At 39.4% G+C, this 8990-nt stretch overlaps 1 pseudogene; it reads right to left on the reverse strand.

Moving 5' to 3' along the window:
• Window positions 1-7036: 7036 nt before the first annotated feature.
• On the reverse strand, window positions 7037-7136 carry LOC122730230 (annotated as a pseudogene).
• Between the last annotated feature and the right edge of the window lie 1854 nt (window positions 7137-8990).

The following is an 8990-nucleotide window of genomic DNA, read 5'->3' on the forward strand; positions in this document are numbered from 1 at the left end:
TTGTTTGTGTTGCAAATCTAATTCTTTGTTGGTTTTTCAACAAAGCTCTTGGTCTCTATGTCCTTTTTTAACCCTAAAGTTCTATGGTCCTTGCTTCTGCCTTCTTTAAAAGAGTCAGTGCCTATCGACACATGACAGTATTTGAACTTTTATAAGTATTCATCCAACATTCATTCAACAACCATTTTATTAAGGGCTACTATATCCCTGTGTAAATGTCATTTCTATAATAGATTCAGCCACACCTAATAGCCTGTCTTTCCCATTATTAAATCACCAGCTGAGGACCTATATTCATCTCTGAAAAGCAATATGCAAACATGGAGAAGATCTGAGAAAGGTACATATTCCCTTTATGCAAAGAAAAGCTGCTTATCTGTTTGGAAAACGGCCATCATACTGAATTTGTGCTATCTCCGTCATTTCCATAGCAACAAACTCTGATGTAACAAACAGGAATGAGTTGCAGAAATAAAAAATAGCTCAGAGAAATGGTAATGGGAATTCAGAAAGTTACTGGCAAAGTAAGTAAATTGCCTTTGTATAAATGTTCCCTTTTTCACCTTTGTCAACAAGAAATCCCTTTTTGAAACTTGCTCATTATTATAGCTCTTAGGTTTAAAACATCTACCTGGGCTTTTGTTCTCCTTAGAAGTTAGTCATTGGGGCAGCTAGGTGGCGCAGTGGATAGAGCACCAGCCCTGGAGTCAGGAGTACCTGAGTTCAAATCCGGCCTCAGACACTTAACACTTACTAGCTGTGTGACCCTGGGCAAGTCACTTAACCCCAATTGCCTCACCAAAAAAAAAAAAAAAAAAAGAAGTTAGTCATTGCAGGGAGAAGAATTAAAAAAAAAAAGACACCACAGGGTTCTTATAATTCATCACCACTTAATGATGCATGTGGACCGTACCCAGTTATGCTTCTGTTGTCAGATGTGCAACTTGGAATCCTCGACATGTTTGGGTCTTTGAATAGAAGGGAAAGAAGCTGAGGAGAAGCCACTATTCACTAGTCACTTAAAATATACATACATGCACACATACAGACATAATACATATATATGTGTACACACATACATATATTTTAATGTACACACATACATAAGACGTGCATGTGCACACACATGCGTATACACACATACATATATGCATATATATTCTTATGTACATACACGTATATGTATATATGAAAATAGCCTGTCTCCTGATACTCCAGAAGATGAATTCAATAGGGCTGAGCACATTTGTTTATGCAGGCCCTTCCCACAGTGCTTAAGCTTCCAAGATGTAGATCCTTGCAGGGAATAACATGGCAAGCACTTTTTCATAACAAATTATAGAATCTCAGAGCTAGAAGTAACTTTAGACACATTGTTTGTTTTTAATTTCAACTCAATGCATATCCAAATAGGTCATCCAACCCCTGCTTGAGAACTTCTAATAATGAAGAATTCACCACCTCCCAATGCTATTTTTCTATACCTTAAATTAAAAAGAATTTCCCCCCATATATTGAGAGGAAATCTGATGCTCTGCCACTTCTATCCATGTCTTTTAGTTTTAGCTCTGCAGCCAAGAAAAACAACTCAAACCCATTGCAGGGAGGGGGTGGGATGGCAACAGTTCAAATACTTGATGTTGGTCATGAAATCTATATAATCTTCTGAAGCACAGGTCTGATCATATCATTCCTCTGCTGGAATAGTTTTAGTGAGTTTTCATTCATTGCCTCGAGGAAAATTTCCTCAGCTTGACATTTAATGCCTAGACACAACCAGTTTCTAGTCTCTCCAGGCTTATTTCCTATTGCCTTTTCAAGAACCCTGTGGTCCAGCCAAAATGGTTGACTTTTCTGATTCAACATCCTTTTTCCTACTTGTGTCTTTGTATGGTCTACTCACTATACCTGTAATGCATCTCCTCTTCAATTCTTTCTTTCCTTCCTTTGAGCTCAGGTCAAATACCGCCACCTATGGGAGGTCTTTTTCTGAGGTTCCAAGGCATTAATACTCACTCACTCCTCAAATTAGCTTATATTTACTTGTCTTTTTACATGATAGGAAGATGTATGGGGTCCTTCAGGTCAAGGTTTTTCCATTTCTTTCTCTGTATCCCTTATGCCTATTGCTTAGTAGACACCAAAGGCTTGTTGAATTGTATTGAATCACTTACTACTGACATGATCTTACCAAGGCAGAATGACTATGTTTTTCATGTTGAACACTAGACTTTTATTTATGTAGCCTGAGACTGAATTAGACCTTTTTTTTTGACTACTGCTTCAGACTGCCGACTCATATTGAATTTGTAGTTCAATAAAACGCTTAGGTCTTTTTTCAAACATACTGTTATCTAACCAAGTCTTCTCTTTCTTGTGCACATAGAGTTCATTTTTGGAGACCAAATTTAGGCTCAAATGAGTTAACATACAGAAAGTACTTTGTAAACCCTAAAATTCTATATAAATGCTGCTGCTGCTACTACCACTACTACTACTACTATCACCACCACCACCACCACAACTACTGCTGTTATTAAAATGCTTCATTTATATTATTAAATTCATACTATTAGATTTGGTCCAATGTTCTGCAAGTTGAGATTTTGGGGAATCTGATTCTGTCATCTGAAATATTATCTATATAACTCTTAATTTCCTGCTATATAAATATTTGATAAGCATGCTATTTATGTCTCCATCCAAGTCTTTGATAAAAAGTTGAATGGTCCAACATACTTCTCTCATGGTTGATGATTCGTTTGTATCACTACTCTAGCTGAGTCTGTCAAGGACTGTCAGTAAATAGGGGGATAGACTTCAAAGTTAGAGCAAATTTCAAAGACCTTCTACTAAATCATGGAAGTGTTGCAATCTTTATCTGTGGAAGGTCTATCCTCTCCAATGAAACCACAAATTATAAATATATTGACAAAGGAAAATCACTTCATTTTTTATGCCTCATTCTCTTCAGCTGCAAAATCAGAGTGTGACCCAGATGACTTTTAAGGTTGCTATGAGCTCTAACATTCCATGACTGAAGATTTTGGAAGAGTTTTTTAGAAAGTCCTTTTGGGTTGAAGTGAAGTATATCATCTGATTTCTTTTTTTGTATGCTGAACTATAAACTACATGCATTGATTATTTCCAATTAATCCCATATATATCTTGTTTGTATGTAGTTGTTAGCATATTGTCTTCTCAATTAGATTTTGGATTCCTTGAAAGCAAGGACTGTTTCCCTCCTTTCTTTGTATCCATAAGGCTTAGCCCAGTGCCTGGAACAAATTAGGTGCTTAATAAATGTTTATTGACTGTTGACTGACTACCATCTAACTTATCCTAAAAATCAGCAAAAATGTAGAGACAGAGTATGGTACAGTGGAAAATGCTGGACTGTATTTGGTGTCAAATCCTTGCTCTACTACATAATACTTGTGTAAACTTGGATACATTATTTAAATTCTCTGGACATTAGTTCTTGATTTTTTAAATAAGGGTGTTGGACTAGATAGACTCTAAGTTTCCTTCCACATTTAAATTAATGTTCTACAGTTGCTCCTTATTATCTTCAGGATCAAATATAAGATTCTGTTTGGCATTCAAAGCTCTTCACAACCTGACTCCTTCCTATAGTTCCATTCTTCTTAAGTTCATTTCCCTCTGAATACTTTATGATCCAGCTATACCAGCCTATTTGCTATATCTTGCACAGAACCCAAATCTGTATACTTTTCCTTCTTTCCTTCCTTCCTTCCTGCCCTTCCTCTCCCTCCTCTCTCCCCCTCCTCTCTCCCCCTCCTCTCCTCTGTTCCTCTTATTCTCCCTCCCTGTCTATCTCTCCCTTCCTTCCTTCCCTCCCTCCCACTGCTCCCTTCCTTTCATCCATCCTTCTTTGACTCCCTTTTCCCTCCTTTCCTTCTTTCCTTCCTTCCCTCTTTCCCTTCCTCCCTCTCTCCCTCCCTTCCTTCAAGAATAAGATTGGATTGGATTGTCCAGTTTTTGTACTTGACAATGTTCCTTATTCTGGTTTGATTTCCTTTGCTATAGCACAGGGAATAGAAGGACAAGATTACATTTCAAATTGTTCATTGATGTCTTGAGCACTGGAGCTCTCCCCAACCACTTCCCAGTGGAGAGAAGAGAGGCATACAACGAAATTAGGCTTAAAAATAACCCCATCATTCTCAGTCTACTTTAATGCCATTATTTCTTAATTCACAGGGAAAAAGTAAACTGAACACTCTCTTGAATGGAATTGATTCTTAACCTGTGGCAAATATTACAAGGAACACTTCCTTGTAAACAAGTGCCCCCCCATTCTGATATAAAGTTTTGCATGCTAATGTGCATTTGTTAGTGACATAAGATAAGACATCCTCATGGCCTATTCATAAAATTTTTCCATTATCGCTTGCCCACCCCATCACTAGGCTGGCCATTCAAGCTGGCATTGGGAAATCATTTTCTTCCATTTCCCCTGTAGTAACTAGACAATTTTTCAGCCCCTAGAAAGATCAAATTGGCCCTTCTGTGCATCACAGAAGCAGTGATGAGAATATTAATTGTGCCTCCTTTCCTTTCTCCCTTGTGGGCTCATAGTACACAGAACAGGCTGAGGATGGCACATTCCTGTTTCTATGCACACAGAGAATTATGCTGTTCACATGCTTGTCTCTGAGATACGGGAGCTTTGCTTCCCTCTCCCCCACTATCATGCCTCAGTCTTTCTCTAGGGGAGTTGGAGACTATGGAAATATGCTTGCTGTCCTTCCCAATAATTGCCTTGAAATGTAATTTCATTCTCTGGGTTTGAGTCATGACGAGGGATTTAGGCGATGCATTCAGAGTCAGTAGTGTGATGTTTTATAAGGCAACCATGAGGAAGATGTAGGAACATTGGCCTTCCCTTATTCCTGGGCAATGTGAGCAAGAAGGAAAGTGATATAGAAGTTATAGCCTGGGAGAGAAATCTTGTTTTGTTGGCTAGAGGATAGAGGAAAGAATGGCAGGAGTAAAGATGTACCCCTGCATTTTGAGACAGGTTCCATCATGGAAGACCTGCAATGCAGTCAGTCCCTCAAAAAGTGGGAGGCTGAGTAACCTCTTTCAGTAGTGTATGTACTTATTTTTCCATTTTATTGGGGGCATAATATCTATCTATCTATCTACTATCTATCTACTATCTATCTACTATCTATCTACTATCTATCTATCTATCTATCTATCTATCTATCTATCTATCTATCTATCTATCTATCTATCTATCTATCTATCATCTATCTATCTATCTATCTATGTAGCTAGCTAGCTGTATTTGTCTGTCTGTCTTTCTATCATCTATCTATCTAGACAAACACACATGAGAAACATGAATATGTATAATGGAATATATATATGTATCTCACATATGCACACATGCATACATACATACACACATGAATACACACATCCAATCGCCATAAGTAAACATTATGGTCAATTTCTCCTTCACAGACTTCATGCAAACAGAAATCTTGAAAGTCAAGAGGTAGTGAAGTGATTTCATTTCTAAGTAAGATTCCCAAGTAAAAGCCTGACCCTGAATTCTTGGGACAATTTGACTTTGCAGAAGTTTGGAAGTAAAAACTTAGTGGGGTTTTTTTGGGGGGTGTAGTTAATTATTTCTTATTTTTAAGCACCTACTATGTACCAGGACTGTACTAAATACTGGGCATACAAAGAAAGGCAAAAGACAGTCTGTGCTCTCAAGTTCACAGTATAATAGGAGAGATGACATGATAATATATGCCAGCAAGATGTATATAGGATTCACTGGAGAATGCTAACCATTAAGGAATGAGTTCAGGCAGATTACCATCCCTAGGGATCCAGGTAGGCCAAGTGTCAAGGGGGAAGATGTTGCAGTTGAGTGAGGAGTGGAGAGTGAGCAGGATGAAGGCTGAGCCTTCTCCTGCTATGGAGATTCTAGGTAGGGTTCATGGATCTTTTAGCCTCCAGAGTGGAGTCATCTGAGGCTGGTAGGTGGCCTGAGCATAGGTGGGTTCCAAACAATGACTCAGCAATCACTGAGTAGAGTAGCCTGAAGGGTGAAGTGGTAGAGCCTGGTGCCCTGAAGATATTAAGAGAACTTGAGGCAAGATCTCCATGTTAGCAGGTTGTTTTTTTGAGAATTCATGGAAAGATGGGATGAGAATCTCAGGTAATCAGATGTGGAATGATTGCAATCCCATTGACCTTTTGTCTGAACTATGCAGCAATGGCATCACTGTGTGTGTGTGTGTGTGTGTGTGTGTGTGTGTGTGTGTGTGTGTGTATTTTCTTTCAACATACACTTGACTCTCATTAAAAACTTTTCCTGTGTGTGGGTCTCTTATACTTAAAAATAAATCTTAAGTCTCACAAACTAAAAAAAGGTTTTGTTTGTTGGCAGAATGGGTTCAGAAGGGAATTTAGAGCTGATCTAATTCAACCCCCTTTAATAGATTATGCAAGTTAGTGTGATTTATATAGATGTAAGGAGGCTGGGTAGGGGAAAGAGCCAACCTATGCTATTTTACCACCACTTTCAATTGTAAGGAAGAGGGAAGGTCTCTTCTTTTTTTTTCTCCAATGGAAGAGGGGTAGCAACTAAGGTCTATCATGTCATAAGAAAATGCAAAGTCTTTGCAACTATGTGGCCTGAAATGGAAAGGGCAGATCTGAGTATGCTGTATGGAGGATGTGCTACACTCATATCAAGGAAGGCCTTATGAAAAGGTAGAGTAGATGAGGAGACAAGACCCCCTACAAACCATCTCCTTTCCAGCATGTCCAAGCAACTGAGGTCTTTGGCATTGATCACTGTTTCAGGGCACAAGAAGGCAGATGTTTCCCTGTTACCTGGCTGGGAAAACCCATTAACTTGCTATTAGCAATTAGCACCTAAGCTCAAAGTAGTTGATCAGTTTCCTAGCAGAAGTACTGAAGGAATAAAACAAATGACCTGCTACTTTTGAAGCAAGGAGAATAGATGGAAGCCCTGCCAGTGTGGGGGTACTACCCTGAACGCTTCACAAATTTGCATTTCATCCTTGCGTAGAGGCCATGATCATCTCTGTATCATTCCAATTCTAGCATATGTACTGCCAGAGCAAGCCCTGACTTTTGTCCTGCTACTGTACTTCAGCAACTCAAGAAAAGAAGGTGAGGCTGGTGACTTTGTAGAACTCTTCCTCATTTACATCCAATTCAGGTCAAGACACCACCCCATGATATCATTGGTCCTCTTTGAGACAAAGGACAAACAACAGGTGCCCTGAACTTGATGGGGATACTCTGACCACCCAGAGGTAAACATGAGGACCCCAGGAGACTGGGAGAGCAAAGTTGCTAAAAGGCAAAGGGTTGTTCACTGGTACAGCAGTGGAAGGATGCTGAAGAAAAACTTCCATAACTCACAATTTGGTCTGGGATCTGGCCTGCTAAAGGAACGAAGAGAAGTTTCCATTTGAACTAGCTTGGACATGACTACTTTGTTTTTAAATAGAGGCATGATGTGTCATTTGTTGGTAGACATCCTGTGGTTTAGCTTAAGGGAGGCTGTAAGAGCATACAAGAAAAGTAGCCTGGGCTCACCTATGCAATGCTCATCAGGAAATTCCTCTCTATGACCTTACAGCTGAGAGCAGCATATAGCTCCCTGCATCCTGCTGCCCAGTGTAAGCTGTCCTTCATCACTTTCACACCAAGGGTTGGCATAACAATAACAGCTGGATCACAGCTGAAAGCAATGGTGAGTATCAATGGACAGTGTTTATATCCCAAGGTGTCCATTGCCATAATATCAGGGCATTTGGAGACATGTTGTATTTTCTCTCCCTTTGGATTTATGGACTCATAGCATTTTAGAAATGGTAAGCTGTCTAAAAACCACACATTTTCCCTTGTATTATCTCAGTGGGTTTTGTTGTTATTCAGCTGTTTCAGTCACGTCCAACTCTTTATAACCCCATTTAGGATTTTCTTGACAAAAATACTGGAGTGGTTTGCCATTTCCTTCTTTAGCTCATTTTATAGATGAGGAACTGAGGCAAACAGGGTTAAGTGACTTGTCCTGGGTCACACAGTTAGTAAGGGTCTGAGGCTAGATTCGAACTCACAAAAATGAGTCTTCTTGACTCCAGGCCTTCCATTCTATCCACTGTGCCACCTAACTGCTCTATCTCAGTGAATAATAGTTACTAAAATCTTGGGTACCCATGACGATGGTGAAGGTGAGAATTCTTTTCTTCCCTGTTATGAAGAGCTAAAGTAATAACGTCTAATTTCTATTGCACTGATGGAGAATGATGGCAGAGGTCCACTTGAGTAAATTTACAAATAACAGACATCTCTTTAAATGGCAGTTGAATTGTTTTCATTTATTAGTTCATTCATTCACTCATTCACCAAACATTTGTTAAACACTTTCCACACTTAAGTGTTGTTGGGAACACAAGGATGAACAAGTTAACAGAAACTGTCCTCAAGGAACTCACAGTACGTCATAGTAACATCACAAACAATATCCTTAATGGTTTCCACAGAACATGATATTAAGTGAATAAGTCACAGAAGGCAGATAGATTCATAGAAATGGCACATAGTGGAATGAAGATAGTGGGCTGGGAACTTCTTAGCCAGTGAGATGGAGAGCAGGGGCTGAGTTGGTCATAGTCAGTAGGTTTTGCAAAGTAATGCTGGGGTCTGGTCAAACAGACCGGCTGTTATTTTAGCAATATTATTGTGGAAGTATTCCTCAACATTCCCCTTCCTCCTCTGATGCAGCTAGGGGATGCAGTGGATAGAGTCTTGGGCCTGGAGTCAGGAAGATCTGAGTTCAAATGTGCCTTTAGACACTTAGTAGCTTTGTTAACCTGGGTCAACTGTAGAATGGGGATAACAATGGCATCTAATTTCCAGGGCTGTTGTGAAGACCAAATGAGATAATATTTATAAAGTGCTTAGGC

This window comes from Dromiciops gliroides, chromosome 5, assembly GCF_019393635.1.
Source record: "Dromiciops gliroides isolate mDroGli1 chromosome 5, mDroGli1.pri, whole genome shotgun sequence".
NCBI lineage: Eukaryota > Metazoa > Chordata > Mammalia > Microbiotheria > Microbiotheriidae > Dromiciops > Dromiciops gliroides.